We start from the raw sequence: 18221 nt of genomic DNA on the forward strand, positions 1-18221 counted from the left end.
CATTAAGGATAAAAAAAAACAACCACCAAAAAGCTAACAACAACAACAACAGCCAAACCAGCTTTAATACATCTGGAGTTCCCCCTGAATAGCAGCCTTCTGCTTCCCCTTCACAAAACTGTCCAGGAACTCCATGCATTTAGTTTGCTTGGGCTGTTAGATAGCATTGGACAGTTGAAGCTGATGATGTGATGAGACAGACTTTCTACATATGAATGGGCACAGATCCACCACCACAGTTCCCTTTAGAAAATGGCCTTCTCAGAGTAGGTAGCGGCTCCCAATGGCCCACCCTCCCTTTCTTAAGGAGGTACCAGGGATTGAATCAAGGACACTTCATACATGTGAAGGAGGTGCTCAATCAAACGAGCTACACCTTCTACCGCCCCTTTCTAAAAAGAAGTACTGGGGTTGAACCCAGGACCGTGTACACGCAAAGTAGGTGTTCAACTGACAAGTTACACTCGCTCCTCCTAATGCCTTTTGATTTGCTCAAATCAAGACTTTTCTTTATTAAGGAACACTGAGTACCATTCTCCTTCATGGTTACCACAACTGGCCACCTGCCCGTGGAAAGAGAGATACCAAGTGCTGAGTCTAGCTCACCTGCCTTGCAGCCTCCCTTTCCTCCAATTTGCCTTACCTTGGCTGGCCTTTCCAAGGCACTGGAGAGAACAGTATTGCAAAGGAACATTACCAACAGATGCCCATAAGAATTTGACCAGCCTTCGAGAATTTTCACCATCTGTCTCTAACAGAGTCCAAAATAATGCCTGGCAGTCAACAAATATTAGCACACAGTGATCACTGGCATCTGAAGAGTGGCACATCTGAGGGGATTCAGGTTTTTAGGCATGCACGACCAATTTTATGGGCAGAGTTTCCATCTTTATTGGCATATCTTTCTCATCTCCCATTTCATTTTTTTAAAGGCACAGTTCAATTTCATTGGGAGAAATGCTTATGAAGTCCACTTTTTCTAGCAAACAGTTTCTCTGTGTGTGATTCTCAAAGGGATTGTGAAGTTTTGCCCACAAGGACAAGACGCTGGGTCTGAACTTGGCCACTGTTTAATCTTGAGCAAACCACTCCACCCCTGCATCATCAGTGTCCTCGTCATTTAAATGAAGGAGTAGGGGACTTTCTCTAATAGCTCTAAGAAAGCGTCACATGAAGAAGTCACAGAAGTAGGGGAAAGTGAGGATCTGGATCTAATACATACTAGGGGGAGGTGGGGTGGGGGCGGAGAACCATGGAGTGAAAACAGTTCAAAGAACAGCACAGCAAGAAAGGGTGAAAAGAGTTTGTTTTATCAGTCAGACCTTTAAATCCTCTTCCTCCAAGCTTCCTGCTTCAGTACCGGGCAAGAAAAGTGAAAGGCATGAAGCAGCTTCCCTAGGGCATGAAGGTCAGCAGTAAAATGAGTTGGGAGGTTTATAGGAAATTAATATTTTTCAAGGATGTAGAGGAAAGAGTCGATATTATTCAAAGCCCATGCCAGCTCAAGGAGTGAGCTGATGGATGGTATGCAACACTTCCGGCTGTTTTTCCAGTAAAAGCATCATTTCTGGAAGCCCACTTAGGGCAGATTTTTCTCCTCACACTAACAGCCTGGCAGAGCTTTGATCTCAGAACTCAGAGGACCTGAGGACCCTGGGTGGGGAGGGGTGACCTTTGGCTGGGGTGGGGGGACCTTGCTAATGGGTACTTCATTCCTCCCCTCTCCCCCAGGGATTGGTCTCTGTTGCGAGGGAAACAGTTGGCTTGAAGCCTGCCTGTGCTTCCCTAAACACAGCTCGTGGTATTACACTAAGCTAGACTTCTCTCAGGAAGACCCTTAGGAACACTGAGAAAGGGCACCCTTTTAATTTTCCAGGTAAAGAAGCTGAGCCCAGAGAGGGAAGTGATTTTCCTAAGATCACACAGCAAACTGTGGCCAATCTGGAACCTAAATCCTAGAGCACAGCTATTTTGCCAAAGGTACCTGGAAATCAGGGGAGACAGGTGTCCACGCAAACCTTAGCAGAGGGCCTGGGGGGTAAAGGTGAAATTGCTTTACATGAAATCTTTGCCTTCTAGCCTCACAGAAAATGGCTGGCAGATCGATCCCTGTGGGATGAAAGAGAAGGAAGGGAAGGGAAGAAAAAGAGGAAGTAAGGAGGTAGACAAAGCTCATGGTATCATTAAGTGAATTTCTATAGAAAGAAATAGGGTATAACTAGGAACTTTCCCATTATTTTTTAATTTCATTGCCAAATAATCCTTAAATAATATGAGTCAAAGAGGAATTCCTTGGGTCAGTTCTCTTCCTCTATAAGGCAAAAGCAGTGATTTTTAAATTTCTGTATCTGAGGTCTTGAGAATGCTTATTTTCAATTCCAAGTTCTTAATGCCTAAAACACAGTTTTCAAGCCCATGTTCTCAATGCAGTAATGTAGCTCATTCTGCCTTTGCTTACTTTCACCTTTGTCCTCATAGTTCCTGGAATTCCCGGTCTGGATGTACAGGATTTATCTACTACAAGTGAATGCTTTTGTTCTCATAATCTTATCAATTTAGCAGCAAGCCCTCATTTTTGTAGAGAATGTGATTTCCCATGGTATTTTCATATCGCTTCTCTCATTTGTGACCCCCCCCAACAACAATTCCTTCAAGAGGCTGGCACTATATTATACCATTTGACAGCGGAGTACACTGACATATTGAAAGGGAAAATGACTTGTCCAGAGCCCTAAAACAGGCTAATAACACTAATCCCTAATCTTTTCTTCTAACCTGCCTCAAAGCAGAGGGGAAGCACTGAGCATGACAGTTGTATAGATGTAGATTATTTCCATTTTGCAAGTGAGCTCTAAAGTGGAATGAACATTTTATTATCGTCTCAGGAAGATCAACGCTCCTCACATGTCTCTATTTGTAAATATCAACTGTATGATATTTTGTTACTAAATCACCCTTAGGTATGCTAATGCATGTTTGGCAGAAAATCTCAAGGTAATTTTGACAATGCCTACTCTAAATCTGGTGCCAGGGGACACTTCACTGACAACTACTGGCAAAAGACTGAAATAGAAATTGCAGTGATAAATGTGACAGCAGAGGCTATAAAATTCCCTCAAACCCTGGGCAAAATCAGAGAAAGAGCTAGGGCTGGTGCCACTGGGTAATGAGAGGAGAAGGACCCAGGCCTCGGGGAGGATAAAGGCTGGAGATGTTGGGTCCTAAGTGTGACAGGCTGCTCACTGCGCTCGGCTTGAATATGGGCAGCACACTGGGAATCTGATGTGCAATTTGCTCATTTGCTTTCACTACTTTTGATTCAGTCTTCCAGGTTTTTGCATCTGATTCTTCTTTCATATTCTAGGTCATCCCCATCCCCTTCCACAGATGACTGTGGATATATCCAGAAGTGATACTCAAAATAGTCATCACTGGCATGGCATGGGCACTGGTCACTCAGGACGGACTAGAGCAGAGCAGAGTAGAAGGCTCCAGTGCCGGCCGGGCCAGACGTTCCACCTTCCAGTGCTGGATTGTGGAAAGATCCAGGGTCTAGAGTGGGCAGCTGAGATGGAATTTCCAGGATTCTTGCTGCTATTGCTGTTTTCCAACCAGGATGAAATTATTTCAATATTTTTGATCTTCTCAAAACTGGATTAGTCACACTGGTGCATGCCCCTGTGTATATGAGGCTTGGCAGTATCAAAAGTGCTTTAAGTGAGGTAAATTTCCCTCCTTCTTGCTTCATGGAGATCACATTGTTTCCATGCCTGCAGATGTTCAGCACCAAATCTTTCTCTCCTTACACCTTTGTTAACCACTGCTTTTTCATCTCTCCACATCACCCCCCTCCCTTACGCTCCCCTCCGCCCACCCCCTGACTCTGATCTACTTTCATAGAAGTGGAAATACTCTGAGGTATTCTTTGTCTTCTGAGAAGTTTTCAAAAGGGCAATTTTATGTCCTCTTAGATGGATTTTGGCCAATGAAAGGGTGATCATGTACTTTATTATTCAAACTGGGCCACTTTTGATAGTGCATAGTGATGTTCTAGAAAATTACCATGGACTGGTGATTGCCCAGGACCTTGGACTTTTCCTGGGCAAACCCCAGGCCAGAATAAGCCTTGAAGCATGTCAGAATCTCACTCTGATCTCTTAGAGATAACCTGGAACTTGGCCCTGTTTAAGCAAAGACATGACATCTAGGCACTTTTATCTACAGACCAGGTTAGGGTACAGGGCCTTCACTTTCCCCTGTGCCTCCACAGCACAGAGTTAGGACACAATATATCTTTCAACAAATGCTTGTTCAATGAACTAATAAATATATAATTGGGTTATACTGTTCAGTAAGAGGGAGGTGAAGGTGATATTCCCCTGGCTGGAATGTGGCTAGACTACAGAAGCTTTATAGGAACCACACAGCAAAGGGCTTTCTTGGGAGAGTAGTTTGTGTAGCTAAAATGTGCCTTTATTAAGGCTTGACACACTGGTAAATTATTTGACACACTGGGTAGCTCTTTTTATTTCTCACCACTCCAACCCATCCTGTATGTGACCATCATAATAACAATCTTCCCAAAACACATTAATCATAATTTCAATGAATAGAGAGGTAGGAAGAACTTAAAAATCATTGGTTATCTCTCCTCAAAAATTTTCCATTGCCATTCTGTTCTTTGCCTATAGAATAAAAAAAGGTCAATTACTGAAACAAGAAGAGAAAGATATGGAATATTAAAACTTCAGTCTTAGACATACTGAGATTTAAAGTTTTTATTATGTATCTTAAAACAAATGCAACATTTGAGAAAATAGTCAAGTAAACTCAATATACCCATCACAGCTTTAACAGTTGTCAAGACATGATTATTCTTGTTTCATCTCTACCCAAACCCAGCCCTTCCTCCTTGGATTACCAATCCCAAATGACATAGCATTTCATTTCTAAATAGTTCAGTATGGACATAATGAATTTGAAATGCTTTGTTGAGTCAAGTAAAATGTGAAGTAGTCAATTGGATATGTGGGTCTAGAGCTTAGATAGAATGAGTAAGAAATGTTCTCAGGCCTCATAGAGCTCAGAATATAACAAAGGAGACAAAAGCGGGTAATAGCTAACATTTTTCACTGTTTACCGTATGCCAGACACTCTTTCAAGAGCTTTGCATGCATCAACCCATTTCATCCTTATTCTCACCCGATGAGGTAGGCACTTTTATTTAGAAAAAGAGATTAAGTAGCAACTTGTCCAAGGTCACATTAGCTAGTTATGAGGCAGAGCAAGGCTGCCACTAAGAAGAATACAAAGTGATAAGGTCTACACTATGGGAGTGTTGAGTACTATACTGTGATGACATAGAAGAGACAGTAATAATTCTGCCTGGGGATTGGGGAGGGCTGAGTAGGGGTCTCAGGCTATGAAGAATAGGCCTTAAGCAAGATGTCATTCAAGAGTGTTAAAGCTCTATCAGAAATATAGAGGGGCCTCAAAATCCATTTTTTCTAAAAATGACATCATAAAAAGAACACAGCCTAAAGTGCTCACACAATTGTCTCATAAGAAAGGTAAGCAGGTATCCTATTAAATTCAGAAAAGGAAATTAATTCAACGTTACTGAAAACCTTACAGCAAAACAGCAATAAATGGAATAAAAATGTCCGTTTTACAAATGGTGTTGATTTTTCTATTAAAATATACTGTGAAAACATAAAAGGGCAATTCATTTAATGATAATGAAAATCTTAAAGCAATAAATGGAACTGAAAACACTTATTTTCAAGTGGAAATGATTGGACTGAAATTTGGGAGCAGGCCTTTAAAAATAAAAAGAAAGCAATTCTAACAGATTTTGGCTAAATTTTCAAAATTTAACTTAATTTGTGTTTAAGATGAAATAGTTCCATGGGAAATCTCATTAAAATGATTTTATAGGGGTGCAGGTATAGCTCAGTGGTTTGAGTGTCTGCTTTTCAGGTACAAGGTCTAGATACCATTTTTTAAAAATTTTATGAAATGGTTTTATAGCCCAAAGGTACCATGTTCTCCTGTTCTTTATCACATGATCACATATATCCTCTTATCGCGCTAAGAATTCCTCCTTGAAATCTGTGTAGGGATTGTTCAACCCACTGTCAACTTAAATGTCTTCCTCAGGCTGAAACAACTTGCGAAGATACCATTACCAACAATCCCTGGTCATTGGTTTGGTCTTCCTATAACCTCTTCATTTGGCAAATGACCACAGGTGGTGCCCTTCAGTTTAATGAAAGACAAAATGCATTTGGACAATTAAGGTCATTATTTTATTAAGGCTATTGAAATCTGGAAAACGTTCATTTATGAGGAACATCTCCAAGAAAAGGGAGCTAGGGGTTTTATAGAGACAGGTAACAAAGAAGTTATCAGCAAGTCTTATGGGAAACATAAAGAAGGATGGAAATGGATTTTATCTGAGACATTGAGAAAGAGTGGAATATTTAAGAGCTTTTGTCCATTTATCAAAATACAAAAGGGTGAGGGGATTTCTGGACTCCTGCTTTCTGAGAACACAGCTCTCAGGTCAAGTTCAATATTGTCAGTTCTCCCTTTTGTTCAAGACTAGTATCATTCATCCCTGAACAACTCAGTGGTGATCATGAATCCACTGAGTAGGGCAAAGTAGGGTCTAAGAAATATTTCTTAATGAATTGGCATGATTCCTACAGAAACAGTTGAATCATCTGTTAAGAGGTGATGGCATGGGAAGCGAATATGGCCCAATGGATAGGGTGTCTGCCTACCACATGGGAGGTCCAAGGTTCAAACCCAGAGCCTCCTGACCGGTGCGATGAGCTGGCCCATGCACAGTGCTGATGCGCAGGAAGGAGTGCTGTGCCATGCAGGGGTGTCCCCTGCATAGTGCAGCCCTACGCGCAAGGAGTGCACCCCGTAAGGAGAGCCACCCAGCGCGAAAAAAGTGCAGCCTGCCCAGGAATGGCGCCGCACACACGGAGAGCTGACACAAGATGACGCAACAAAACACAACACAGATTCCAGGTGCCACTGATAAGAATACAAGCAGATACAGAAGAAAACACAGCAAATGGACACAGAGAGCAGATAACTGGGGCAGGGAAAGGGAGAAATACATAAAAAATAAACCTTTAAGAAAAGAAAAAAAAAGAGCTCATGGCAAATGTCACTTGCTTTAGGATCCTGGAGATCAGGTATTTTAAAAGAAGGATGCCTAAAATGGAAAAAAAAAAAGTTAATACCAAAGTTTGTAGTGAAGAAAAGGCTAACCAGTCCAGTGAATTCCAAGAAGTCAGTGGAGAAAAGTCTTTCAGTTCTGCAGCACTCTTCATCAAGTTTCTTGAAGCTCTTAAGCTAAGATGTAGACATCTTTAGTATGTTATCCATAGGGTATGCCTGACCCTGCCATTTCTACAGTCTCCCTTAGCGCTCTAGGCAGTAGCTTGTCCAGGGAGAATTCCAGCCCATGCAAAGTTACTGTGGTGGTGAATCCTTTGAGATACATATCACGTCATCAGGCTGCAACATCGAGTGATTCTTTAGATCCTAGGGGAAAGGGCCAGCTGCAAGGTAATCAAGAATCCCCATAGGAATCAGAGTAGTCAGGTATATTTCTCAGGGACACCAAGTGTAATGGTTAGGATCATGTGTCAACGTGGCCAGATAATGTTGCCCAGCTGTTTGGTCAAGCAAACTCTGGCCTAATTGTTACTTTGAGGACATCTGGTAGACTTAAACCATCAGGGAGTTGATTGGCTCTATGGTTGATTACTCTATGTTGAGGAGAAACATTTCATCCAATCAGTCAAAGGCCTTAAAAGCAGAAGTGATTATTTCAACAGTCAGAAGAGAGAATTCCCATCTCTACTTCAGACAGCCAGCTTCTCCTGGGGAATTCACGGGGGACCTTCACTGGAGTTCCTGGCTTGCAGCCTGCCCTACAGAATTTGGACTTGTACATGTTGTGTGAGACAATTTTATAAAATCTCATAATGTTTACTGCTATCTCCTGTTGGTTCTGTTTCCCCAGAGAATCCTAATGCAGTTTGATAAGGGGAGTGCCTCTGGAGAAAGAGAACCTTCAAAATGGGATTTCTGAACTGGTTCTCAGGTTTTTACAATTTGCTCTCTACTCTGATTAGATTCAAAGGCACTAAGACTTTCTTTCCAATAATCAGGATGCCACAAATAGACCATGGCATGAGTTTACAATACAGATATGCAAAACATCACTACTGGATACAGCCACTTACATGCTTATTAGAGGCAAGACTCTGGGTGAGATGTTTTTGACATCATAAAAGAGTTTTGTGGAGTTAAAAGGTATAATGATGTTGACTGGTTGTTCCTGGATACAGTTATAAAAGAAAGGGATGAGCAGATGCAACTCAATACTGCATGAAGGATGTAAAAGTTTCATGTGTACCCTAAAAGAAAATCTTGTTTTGTGTAACCATAGACTTGAGATCTCTGAAAACCAGACCCAGAGTCTCATTGTGTGAGTTGCTGAGTAACAATGGAAACTAAATTCTCTACCTTGCAGGATATCTACTCATAAAGCGGTGGCACTGATTGGAAAGGAACAGGACCCTGAAAACTGGAAAGCGGACATACGGGTTGATAATAATGGCAGTGCAGACATTGAAGCCCTAAATTCTGCTAAGTCTTTTCCAGATTAATCTGTAATGGTCTACCCTGAGGAAACAGTCTCCTAACCCCCAGCCTGCCCTGAGAAAATAGCCACTTGACCTCCAGCCTGTCCCAAGGTGTCTGCCATCCAATCTCCACCTGACAATATCCATCATCTTTCATCTGATGAAACTGCAATGGAACATCCTGAGGTAAATGTCTTGCAAGACACTTCTAATCTTTCTCATTACCCACCCCTAATACTCTTCTTTTCTCCTAGACTAAAACTAAAGTCCCAAAAAGTCCTCAAAGGTGAGGTATAAAGTGTGACCCATAAGGAAATATGTTATACTCCAAAAGAACTGCATGAGGTTTCCAATTTATATAGAGAAAAATCAGGGGAATATGTGTTGGAACGGATATTAAGGGTGTGGACTAATAGTTGAAGGAATATATAAAGTTGGATGAGGCTGTTATTGATATGGGCTCATATCAGAGGTTCTGGATTTAAAGTTGTAGCTCAAGAGGTTAGAAAGGGCTAAGAGTTAGTTTGGGTGGCTGGCTGAAACATAGATCAAAAGATGACTGGACATTACCTAAGGTCAAAATACCAGAACTTCCCTGGTATACTGTAGATGAGGGGATCCAAAGGCTTAGAGAGACTGGAATGTCAGAACAGATTTGCCAAGTAAGACTTGCCCATGCACCCCAGGAATGTTCAGAGGACATACCTTTCACCAGGACTGTGTGGAATAAATTTGTGAGACTAAGTCCATCTTCCTTGAAGAGTTCTGTGGCTGCCCTTCTCTGTAGGTCAGATACTGCCTTGGGGACTTGTGTCTGAACTGGAATCTTTAAGCACAATGGGGATGATGGGATCCTGTGTTGGAAGAAGTCAAGTAGCAGCACTTAATTGCCAAAGAAAAGATGGGCATGGCTACCACAATCAACAGCAGACTCAATAGCACAATCAAAATAGTTTGAGTCACAGAATCCCATATCATTGGCTAATAGATTATGAGGTACCTAGAAGTAAAACAGATGGATAGTCTTCTAAATTCCTACTTGATCTGCATAAGTAGATGAATTCTAGGTTAAGTGAAGAAAGTCTAACTTGAATTACAGAAACAGAGAGTCACTGCTCCTTAATCAGTTTCCAGACAAGAGACAGTTTACAGCCCCACAGACCCTTGAATGAGAAGAAGGCTGGGTCTCCTTGGTGAAGGACCCTGTTACACTGCCAAAAAATTTATACTGTTAACATCTCTCCCAGCCTTTCCCAAAGAGACCTCTGGCCTTTTACCAGGGTAAATGCACACTGGGGAAAAGGAAATGATCAGACATTTGGGGGATTATTAGACACTGGCTCAGAAGTGATATTAATTCCAGGAGATCCAAAACATCATTGTGGTCCACCAGTCAGAGTAGTGGCTTATGAAGGTCAGGTGATCAATGGAGTTTTAGTTCAGGTCCATCTCACAGTGTGTCCAGTGGGTCCCCAGACCCATTCTGTGGTTATTTCTCTCATTCCAGAATGCGTAATTGAAATAGATATACTCAGCAATGGGTAGGAACACCACAATGGTTCTCTAACTTGTGGACTGAGCCCTATTATGGTAGGAAACACCAAGTGGAAGCCACTAGAACTACCCCTACCTAGCAAAACAGCAAATCAAAAGCAATACCAAATTCCTGGAGGGATTGCAGAGAACAGTGCCACCATCAAGGACTTGAAGGATACAGGGGTGATGACTCCCACCATATACCCGTTCAACCCTCCTATTTGGCCAATGCAGAAAACAGACAGGTCCAGGCTGCTGTGCAAGCTGCTCTGACACTTGGGCCATAGGATCCAGTAGATCCAATAGTGCTGGAAGTGTAAGTGGCAGATAGAGATCTGTCTGGAGCCTTTGGCAGGCAACCTATAGGAGAATACCAAAGAAGACCCTTAGGATTTTGGAGCAAAACCTTACCATTTTCTGTAGATAACTATTCTCCTTTTGAGAAACAGCTTTAGGCCTGCTACTGGGACTTAGTGGATATTGAACGTTTAACCATGGGCCACGAAGTTACCATGAGACCTGTGTTACCTTTATCATGGGCTAGGTGTTGTTGACCTGCAAAACCATAAAATGAGTGTGCACAGTAGCAGTCTTTTGTAAAGTGAAAGTGGTATATATGATAGGGCTCATGTGGATCCTGAAGGCATAAGTAAGTTACATGAGGAAGTGGCCCAAATGTCCGTGGCCCCGACTCCTGCCACATTACCTTCTTTTCCCAGCCCACAGCTATGGCCTCTTGGGGAGTTCCTTACAATCAGTTTCCTGAGGAAGAAAAACTTGGACCTAGTTTACAGATGGTTCTGCACAATATGTAGGAACAACCTGAAAGTGGAAAGCTGCAGCACTGTAGCCTCTTTCTGAGATGTCTCTGAAGGACATTGGTGAGGGGAAATCCTCCAGTGGGCAGAACTTTGAGCAGTACAGATGGCTGTTCATTTTGCTTAGAAGGAGAAATGGTCAGAGATATATTTATATACTGATTCATGGGGCATTGGCAATGGTTTGGCTGGATGGTTAGGGATTTGGAAGGAACATAATTGGAAAATTGGTGACAAAGACGTCTGGGCTGAGGTATGTGGATAAATTTTTCTAAGTGGTCAAAAAACATGAAGATATTTGTATCTCACATAAATGCTCACCAGAGTGTGATTTTAGCAGAGGACGTTTAATAACCAAGTGTATAAGGTGACCCATTCTGTGGATACCAGTCAGCCTCTTTCCCCAGCCACTCTGGTAATTGCCCAATTGGCTCATGAACAAAGTGTCCATGGTGGTAGGGATAGAGATTATGAATGAACTCAGCAACATGGATTTCCCTTCACCAAGGCCAACCTGGCTACAACCACTACTGAGTGCCCAATCTGCCAGTAGCAGAGACTCATACTCAATCACCAAAATGGCACCATTCCCTGAAGTGATCAGCCTGCGACCTGGTGGCAGGTTGATTATATTGGACCATTTATAACATGGAAGTGGCAGCGATTTGTTCTAATTGGAATAGACACATACTCTGGATATGGGTTTGCATTCCCTGCACGCAATGCTTCTGCCAAAACTGCTATCCATGGGTTTACAGAATGCCTTATCCACAGTCATGGTAGTACACAAAGCATTGCTTCTGATCAAGGAAACCTCTTCTACAGGAATAGGCACCTGCTCCTAGAGTCCACTGGGCTTACAATGTTCCCCTTCATCTTAAAGCAGCTGGATTGATAGAATGGTGGGCTAGTCTTTTGTAGACTCAATTATGGTGCCAACTAGGTAACAATACCTTGCAGGACTGGGACACTGTTTTCCAGGAGGCTGTGTATGCGCTAAATCAGCACCCACTCTATGGTGCTGTTTCTCCCATAACCAGGATTCATTGGTCAACAATCCAAGAGGGAAATGGGAGTGGCACCACTCATTAATAAAGCTAGTGATCCACTAGAAACATTTTTTTTTTTTACTTAAACTGTGGGAATTTAAGGGCTTACAGCTTTGAGGCTAGGAAAAGTCAAAACTCAAGGCATCATCAAGGAGAACCTTCTCCCCAAAAATTGTGGGGTTTTGGAGTGGGCTGCCAGTGATCCTTGGTCCTTAGCTTTTCCATCACATAACAATTCACATGATGGCCTCTCCTCGACTCCCCATCACTAGAAAAAAAATTTGCTTTCTGTCTCTAAAACCTTAAGCTCTGCTGGTCTAGAGGTCTTAGTTCCAAAAGGAGGAGTACTTCTGTTAGGAGACAAAACAACTATTCCATTGAACAGGAAGTTAAGATTGCCTTCTGGCCACTTTGGGCTTCTCATGCCTCTGAATCACCAGGCAAAATAGGGAATTACTGTATTGGTTAGGGTGACTGATCCTGACTATCAAGGGGAAATAGGACTGCACCTACACAATGGAGGTAGTGAAGAGTCTGCCAAGAACACAGGAGATCCCCTATGATGTCTCTTAGTGTTGCTATCTCCTATGATTAAAGTCAATGGAAAATTGCAACAACCAAATCCAGATAGGACTACCAATGGCCCAGAATCTTCAGGAATGAAGATTTGGGTTACCCTACCAGGCAAAGAACCAAGGCCAGCTGAAGTGCTTGCTGAGCATAAAGGGAACATGGAATGGGTAATGGAAGAAGGTAGTGATAACACAAACTACGATCATGTGACAAGTTACAGAATTGAGGACTATAATGGTTGTGACTATTTCTTCCTTGTTTTGTTTTGAGCATGTTTGCATATGTACATAAAGAAAATATCTTTGTTTTCTCCCCTATCTTATTCCCTTATCATAGGATATAAGTTGTATTAGTTTCATTTTGTAATATTTAAGTTACAGGATATCAAGTTTAAGAGTGAATATTACCCAAGGACTTGTACCCTTTTCTGGAGAGATTTAGTGCATTTCTGGTTGTATGTAGGACAGTTGAGTATGGTTAGGCAAAAAAAAAGGGCTGTTATTGTTTTTATTTAGAGATTAAGTATGTTTAAGGTGATGTATATGGTTGACAAATTGACAAGGGGTGGACTGTGATGGTTAGGCTCATGTGTCACCTTGGCCAGGTAATGTTGCCCAGTTGTTTGGTCAAGCAAGCACTGGTCTGTTATTGTGAGGACATTTTGTGGACTTAAATCATCTGGGAGTTGATTGCATCTGTGGTTGATTAAATCTACAATCAACTGAGGAGATCGCCTTCAGCAATGAGAGACATGTTATCCAAACAGTTGAAGGCCTTAAAAGGAGAAGTGATGATTTCAGCAGTCAGAAGACAGAATTCCCATCTCTACTTCAGACAGCCAACTTCTCCTGAAGAATTCATTAAGGACATTGATTGGAGGTCCTGGCTTACAACCTGCCCTACAGAATCTGGATTTGTGCAATCTCACATTCACATGAGACAATTTCATAAAATCTCATAATGTTTACTGCTATTTACTATCACTTCTGATTCCCTAAAAAATAATGACTAATACATCAAGTCAGGCAGAAGGGGAAAAAATTAGAAATGCTAGTTTGAAGTACTGAAGCCAGCTATTGAAAGAAACTGGAAGAACTGAAATTTTGATAAGGATTGACAATTTGGAAAAGTAACAGGTTCTAGTCTGATTTACAGACAAGTACCAAAACTGTTTTTTCGTTTGTCTACAGCTGGTGAGAAAATCAATTAAATCTCCACCAGGCCAGATAAGAGTTTACATAACTATCAGGGTATATTACATATAGTTTTCAATTAAAATGCAAAATTTCTCTCTTCAATGTCCCCATTTCTGATTAAAGATAATCTCAAAGAAAGATTATTCTTGATTACAAAATAAAGCTGGCCTCATTAGGTTTCATATGGTTATTTACATAGGCGTGGCAAAAATGGTAATTTACCATACAGGCTGTCTTAAGGTTGCTTTCCTGGAGGTTTTCAAAAGCATTTTCAGACTGGACTTTAAAAAAGAGCCTGCCAAGTCAAGAACTCACCATGAGAGTTCATCCACGGTACTTTTAAGGTTGATAAATTCCTCTCTTCTGAAGGTTCCTAAAATAAGGTTTCTGGGCCTCAGAAAGTGATCTTTCTTATTCATCTGTAAGGCCAGGAACCTGTAAGTCACGTAGCTAGAGTGTTCCCATGATTTTTTTGAAGCACTGGCTCCATAAAGTCTTAAGAGTGCCCGGTCATAACTAATTAAATAAGCATCATTCTCAAATAATGACATTCCAGGCCAGGTATTGGTTGTGTTTTCAATTACATCCTGGTAACAAGAAGGACAGATTCTTATTGAACCTATGTAAATAATTACATTGCCATGAAAATAAGAATACTCAGTCCTAATTTTGGAGAAGTCAGGCATGGAGAACAATGTACCATTTCCAAATGTTTCATCTCAGTTTATGAAAGCAGAGGCTACTGACTTGCTATGAGTTGTAGATAGTTTAAGAGGAAAGAGAAAAGACAGTCTTAAATATCCAGAAAATAGAATTTAGAACATCAACTATAGTCTAAACAAAACAAAAACCAAAACAATTATTCTTCATTAATTCATTCAGTCCTACGTAATTAATTCTGGTTCTATTTGATTTTGATTAGCAGTCTCATGAACTCATCTGTTTCTCAATATGAATTCTGAAAATCTGACTCAGGACACTGGTATAGTTTCAAAGCTGTTTAAGTGATATCAGATGCCTGTACCCCAAAGTAGTTGACAACAAAGTCAAGTACTTCAACAAAGTTCTTTTCCATGGGGTTCTGAGACAGTTCCTTGTTGAAGGAAGACGAAGTACTCTGGCCTGTAGCCCATTTTAAGAGCTTTCAGGGAAGCATCACAGACAAAAATTTATCTGTAGATGACAAAAGATTAAAAAAGGCTATGGTTAACTTACTATCGGTAATTTTCAAATGTGAAAGATCTGATGACAGTTCAGATGTTACAAGTTCTGATGACAGTATTAAATGATAAGAATAATGCAACTGACAAGGAAATTCGGTTGTTTCTGTGATATGCAAAGCAAGATAAAGTCAATCCAAAAAATTTTAGACAAAATAATTACAATCATTACCCCTATTTTCAAAGAAATATGGATAGTACAATTAATTTATTAAAAATGATGAACACTATTTTTACATAGAAAAAAATCTCCAGATGTAACATGTAATAATCCCTGCATAATATACCATGGATATACCAAGCATATGCCAAGGATATATCAAGAATATCAAGTAAAGAGATTCTCTAAGTCTGAAAGACTTATGTTAATAAAACTGTATGTTAATAAAACTCCAGAGATAAAACTGTATGTTAATAAAACTCCAGAGATAAGTAATGTGAATCCCCTTACTGGGCCAAGAAGATGTTAGAGTCAGATTAACAAAAAATTGTGACAAACATAACATTTTAAAAAATAACTCTTTGTCTATTACTAGGCAAAGCAGTACCAGGACAGTGAGGACACAGACAATTCTCTAGTAACATCTCATACAGTGAATAATTTCTGAAATATTTATAAAATTTTACTCATACAAAGTTTACCTAGGAAAGGGAAAACATCTCTTCTGATTTGATAACTCCCCAATAGTAGCATATCAATAAACTTACTTATTTCTAGCAACCCTCATTTACAAGCTAAAAGAACAAATCTTTGCGATTGTCCAGAAGTGCTCTGAAGACACTCAGAGACAGTTTTAGGTGCAAAAGATACAATTTAGGATTCAGTTTTGAGAAAGGAAAAATCAAAAGTTGTCAGGAGATTGGAAAACTTTATTATGGTAAGATTACGGGTTACTGAGAAACAATATTTGGCTACCTATTTAAACAAAATGACAATAAAAGATCTTGAAAGTAAATACAAGAGGTAATCTGATTGTAAAGAAACTTAGGTCTTTCCTAAGTGACAAACTTTTGTTTTCTTAAAAAAGGGAGGACACAATAAAGTCAAGATAAATCTCAGAAAGCTGTTCTCATAAAACACAGAATCTTTGACATCTAGGCAGATTATACAGAAGATAAAGAATAACCTTTATAACCTCTTATTACTATGATCTAGAACTTATGTGAAGACAAACTTAATAATTAGGAAAAAAAGGGATGTAGACATTGAGGAAGTGCCTTGCCACTGTACATACAGGGCAACACCTATAGCAGTGATGAAAGGCAAAACATCAAAAACAAAGCCTTTTCATTTTTTCATTTTTTGATACCTCAATTTATTTTTCCTTTATTTAATTTTTCTAAATTACTATATATTCTATATCTAACCTTTAAATCCATCACTATATTCCATTTTACTATTAATGGAACTTGGCAATATATTGGGCTTCCCCTTTGAAGAAGTTTTGGACTACAGAGAGGTTCAACTATGGCAGGGGAGGAGCACTTGTGTGGGGTGTTATTGGTGGGGGGCACATGGTTGGGGGGGAGTTCTCCAGGGCAGGTATATAGAGTATATAGAAAGGTTTGGATATTTTCATAGTGGTTTCAGTTGGAAAAGACAGCTCAGAGAGTGCTGAGCTCCTGGCCAGGGGAACTCTATCACATTCTCCAATGGAACAACAACAATCCCCCAAGTGCAATGGCAAAGATCAACAAAGATGGATGGTCCAACGATGAGCCCTTGATACTGATGGCTCCGATTATGAGACTGTATACCTGAAATATGAATTAGGCCTAGAGCTGCAGGGTACCTAAGAGTTACCTCCTGAAAGCGTCCATGTTGCTCAAATGTGGCCATTCTCTAAGCCAGACTCAGCATGTAAATGCATTACCTTCCCCCCAGTGTGCGACATGACTCCCGGGGATGAGCCTCCCTGGTGCCAAGGGATTACTACCAAGCACCAGCTGACGATGTAACTAGAAAAAACCTTGAATGAAGGGGTCAAATCAGACCAGCAGAATATCTCAGCCTATATGTAATATCAGGTGTTAAAAACTGCTTTGTGACTTTGGATAAAAGAGGAAAATGAAAATGACAAATGAGTTTGTATGGCTATGAGTCTCCAAAAAAGAGTCAGGAGGTCATCAGAAGGGTGATGCTTATGTATGCCTCAGCAGGGTACCAGAGACAGTCAAGGTAGATGGAAACCCAGGTGCTGTTTCTCCTGAGGGCTGCAGAGACCCACAGGTTCTATGGTCATGGCAGATGGCTCTAGAGTTCAGGGCCATGTCAGTTGGCCCTACTTTGGAGTTTTTACTCCTGAGTGTGATGGAGTTGGACTCAGACATGACCTTTCTATACATGCCTCTTCTGTTACTTTTACCAGACCTGTAGTTGGCGTTTGGGTTGGTGTATACTCAGGAGACCTGTCCATTTGATGGCCAGGCCCTGGGCCTCAGCAGACTTGCGACTCCTACCCTTTGGCCTGTTAGACTTACCCTGGTCAGCTGACAGGAGATGAAGAGGGTCAACCATCACAGCAGGGAGCCAAGAGTGCCTACAGCAGCCAGCAGGAAAATTGCACCCATCATCCATGTGGAATCTAAGCTCCCTCTTGATGTAGAGGGGGACTGGACATAACCATCCCAGGGTCCACAGGATGGAGGAATAGAGTATGGATTAGAGTGGACTTACTGGTGCTCTGCTGGGGAACTATTGTGATTAGTAAGAGAAGAAATTGTAGTAGTGATGTGGAGAGGGTGGCCACGGTGGCTGCTGATGGTAGGGAGATGGAAGAAGAGAGATGGTTTGGGAGCATTTTCAGGATTTGGAGTTGTCCTGGGTGGTGCTGCAGGGACAGATGCTGGACATTGTGTGTCCTGCTGTGGCCCACTGGGTGGACTGGGGCAGAGTGTGGACTACAATGTGGACCACTGTCCATGTGGTGCAGCGGTGCTCCAGAATGTATTTGCTAGGTGCAGTGGATGTGTCGCGATGATGGAAGAGGTTGTTGATGTGGGAGGGAAGGGGAGGGGAGGGGTAGGTAGGGTGGCGGGTATATGGGGACCTCCTATTTTTTTAATGTAACAGTTAAAAGAAAATAAAAAAGAAAAAAAATGTGTGGAAGTTGATAGTATTGATGGTAACACATTGTAGTAAGTAGCAGCTGGTTTA

The 18221-nt window shown here is 41.1% G+C and overlaps 1 long non-coding RNA gene across 1 annotated transcript in view; it reads right to left on the reverse strand.

The window, feature by feature from the left end:
- Positions 1-9386: 9386 nt before the first annotated feature.
- LOC111763165 (uncharacterized) overlaps positions 9387-18221 on the reverse strand; it is a 112869-nt gene continuing 104034 nt past the window's right edge. The window contains exon 5 of the long non-coding RNA XR_002796080.3: positions 9387-9526. This is a non-coding gene — a long non-coding RNA (uncharacterized lncRNA). The remainder of the gene's footprint in view (positions 9527-18221) is intronic.

Source organism: Dasypus novemcinctus, chromosome 22 (assembly GCF_030445035.2).
Source record: "Dasypus novemcinctus isolate mDasNov1 chromosome 22, mDasNov1.1.hap2, whole genome shotgun sequence".
Classification (NCBI taxonomy): Eukaryota; Metazoa; Chordata; class Mammalia; order Cingulata; family Dasypodidae; genus Dasypus; species Dasypus novemcinctus.